Source organism: Rhipicephalus sanguineus, chromosome 9, assembly GCF_013339695.2.
Source record: "Rhipicephalus sanguineus isolate Rsan-2018 chromosome 9, BIME_Rsan_1.4, whole genome shotgun sequence".
NCBI lineage: Eukaryota > Metazoa > Arthropoda > Arachnida > Ixodida > Ixodidae > Rhipicephalus > Rhipicephalus sanguineus.
In genome coordinates this window covers 48,122,093-48,125,904 of record NC_051184.2, presented here as the reverse complement: position 1 = coordinate 48,125,904, position 3,812 = coordinate 48,122,093, and positions in this window count along the sequence as shown.

Sequence of the window (3,812 nt, the reverse complement as noted above, 5' to 3'; positions counted from 1 at the left end):
GCCTTAATAAGAACAACGCAACGTCTGAATTGCGCCTTCCAGCAGGGACCTTTTATTCTTGTTCTGTGCGTTCTTCTACTCGAGCGTAGTAATCTGTGTTCATGCTTCTTTTTGGTTTTTTCTTATTCTTAACTTCAGTGTATTGTACTAAACCAAACGTTCCAGCTACCTCTTTTATAAAAGTTTAGAGGAATCTACGAGCCAAAACCACAATATGATTATGAGTAACGCCAGACCACCTGAGCTTCTTTAACAACTTAGGCCACCTTCCTTACCTTTCTGTGCCCCCTTACCCCTTCCCCAGTGCAGGGTAGTAAACCGGAAAAATTTCTTCTGGTTAACCTCCATGCATTTCACTTAATCTTTCTCTCTCCCTCTCTCTACGCCACCCTTGGCTCTTTAAAGGGTTCACGAAGCACCCCTTGGGCTTGTTGAAAAAACACATCCTGCGGAAAGCTGACACAGCTATGAACTGCTCTGCAAAAATATTACAGTCGTGCGCGCCGCGTAAAGGCCACAAGCGGAGCGCGAAGTTGCCGTTTCCTCAGGCGCCCTCTTTTCAAACAGAGGCCGGTTCTCACTCTCGTCGGTGGGCGGGGCGCCTGCACGTTGACATCGCGGAGGCATAGCATGCTTATTGGCCGATAGCCGGATGAGATGCGCTTCTTGCCACGGGGTGCCGCCACTTGCCCGCGCCGCACTCCTCAGTCTGCTAAATTTACACGGTAGCCGCACTCGCGCACGCGAATCACAGCGGGAGAGCGATCGCGTTTCATGACGCGCGCTGACGTAACTTCTTACCCCCGTGCCATCCCTCCCTGTCTAGCTTCCAGTGCGCTCATCGGCACGAGAAAAGAGTGAAAGCGCTGAGAGCGTTCGCCAAACCCCCGTAACTCAGCTCATTCTTGACGGATTCGAGAAGTTTTTGCGGCAATCGATTCGGGAGGCAGTAAACTCCGATACTGAGGTCATTAGATCATTTCTTGGAAAAGTGGTTCATGACCCCTTTAATGTGTGCCTATGTCTGTGCGCACGGGTTTTCTTTTCTTTTCGCCACCAACTAAATGCGGCCGCTATGGCAGAGAATTGAACCCACGCCCGACACCTTACGTGCTAAGATACCTCAGCGAGTCTCTCTCTTTCGTCGTCACTAGGCTAACGGAAAAATCCAAATCTGTCCCAAATATCAAATATGAGTTACAGTGAGGGAATAAGCGACAGCGTGTGGGAGCACCCGGCTCATCATCCATCGTGGGATACCCTGCATGGTTGGCAACACTGGCCAAAGTTACCTCTTCATGGGCAAACTTGTTTACTGCATACTCACAAAAGTGACATAGGGTCGATCCCCATCGTCGAGCGCATGTAGACCGGGACATGGGTTTTCTGAAATTAAATATTGGTTCTCTCTCTCTCTTATCCGGCCGTCACGGCTGCACTTGCTCCCCGCACCATAGGGTTTCCTGTAGTACTTACTAGAGTGAACTCTGGCGCCGCGATCGTTCAGCCATCGTCAGATTGATGGGTGGTACACGGATTTGCCTAATCTTCGTGCTTGCGGCTTCAAACGCACTTCTGGCTTTGTTTATTGTTGCGTTTTGGCTTTTGTTTACGCTAAAGGAATCGATGTGAACTGCGTGAGCCGATTTGAATTGTTGAGCCTAAAGTGGTCAAGGTGGTGAAGTGGAACTGGTGAACGTTTGCTGAACTTCGTCTTGCGACGAAGCGGTTGCAGGCCACACGAAACCAAAGGGAGCCGAAAGAACGAAGCTTATACAAATCCATGTACTACCCATAATTCCCATGATGGCAGAAGCGCCATGCATTGCAGCTCCCATAGACACTAGCGCCAGGTTTCCCTCGAGTGTATTATTACGAAACTCTAGGCTGCGCACAGCAGAGCATATTGGTGGTTCACGCGCCATGTGGTGTATGTAACCCGCTGCATGTGCACAGCCTGGGTCAATCTAGCCCAGCCAGCAAATGGATTCATGTGCACTGCCCTCTCTCTGCCTTTATATTCGAGTTCGCGTCGGCTCAAAACTTCTGAGAAGCGTTAAAGGGACACTAAAGGCAAATAACAATTTGTGTCAAAGTGAAAGCTCAGTGTATGACAACGTCTAAAACAGCAGTATTATCAACAGCAGTACCCTACTTACCGAGTAATTAAACTAAATATATGACATGATGAGCGCCACGAGTGGGACATTTTCGAAGTGATCCCGATGACGTATGAGAGTCTGCCTACAATAAATCACTCGTAATCAAACTAGCAGCAATAAAGAAAAGAACGTTCCTTGCATCAAAAGACGCAATAAAATGCTGTTTGTTCATTTCCGTTTGATTCACGGAAAAAAAAAAACCTCTGTGGCGTTGCCATGGGGAACGGCGCGCGTGGTTGAAAGTTTCCGTTTTCGCCGAACTGCGCTGCGCCCGGCGCCCTGCTTCGCTCACGCGGTCGCGTCTCAGTGGTAGTTTCGGGATCGCGTCCACATCCATTGCGGCGATGGCCGCAAGCTTCGATGGCTTCGATGGCCGTTGTTGCTGCTGTGGGTCCCGCTACTTTCGCTCTGCTGCTACTAGTGTCGGCGGCCGCGCAGTAAAGGCGGGCAACGTTGGACACGGCAGCAGTGACGTATGAAAGCCTGATTTCAGGCGGGTGATTTGAAGTGCGCTAACACGACGCGGACCACTAAAACGTGATTTTATTTCAAAATAAGCACTTCCTTGGCATAAAAGTAGCGCTACTATGTTTCTGGACCGCTATTTCAACAATCAACGTCGACTTAATATTTGCCTTTAGTGTCCCTTTAAAGCGAGAGACGGCGCAAAGCGTGTTTGTTAACTTTAAACTCTCTGCTCAGTTGGCCACACCACCGTTGTGAGAACGAACATTCACGCTGTTTCGGCAAGATGTGTTTATGCAGTGCTTGTGCATTTATATAAGTAAACTAACATTTACTTCAATGTACACGGTACAGAAAACTCGAATTATTTGTCTAATTATTTTCTATCTTTATCGATGCTCATCTTTTTGGCCGAAACTACCTCTTTGACTCTTGGTTGCCTCATGTCGCAAGCCTACTGCCGCGTCCTCGATTCTCGAAACCTGCGTACTTTGGCCATGCAACTTTTTCAAACCCTGTATGCATAAAAGTGTCACAGAATTACCTAGTGTTGTCCTGCATATATTTATGTTTACGGTATGCAACGTTTCGGGAGCAAGTAACTTCTTTGTTCTCGTGAACCACAGCGTCACCACTGTGGCTTCAAGCGGAGATGAGTTGTACAGACGAGCAGGTGAAGCGCATGAATATTGGTCGCAATTATAAATTCTCGAAATATCTCTCAAAATTGTGTAAGGCAATTCGAGAAAGAGAGTAGCCCGTTAGCTCGTTAAATTAAACGTAAATTATGGCTTGTGTTCACTATGGCACTTGTTGTTATTGCTTAGAACCTTTTGTTTTTAGCCAACCTAGGTGTAATGCATTTCACTTGCAGACGAGAAAATTGAGGAATGGAAGTCCGAACCTGTTTGTCCCAACCAGATGTCAAGTTCTTTCTTTGCATTTTGAATGAATAAAACTGGATTCAAGATTTACCATTATCATGTTTTGGTTGCTGAACTTCGTTGAGACAAACGCATGTGTGACAGCTAGTCTCACAAAATATTGTCTCGAAGAAAAAAAAAGGACACCACACACAAACTTTGAGTTAAGATAAAACCAAACCTGCGGCAAATAACCACAGATATAAAACTTCCTGCTTTATTTATCCGTGACAGAAGCACAAGCGTGAGCAGGTAGCTTGGC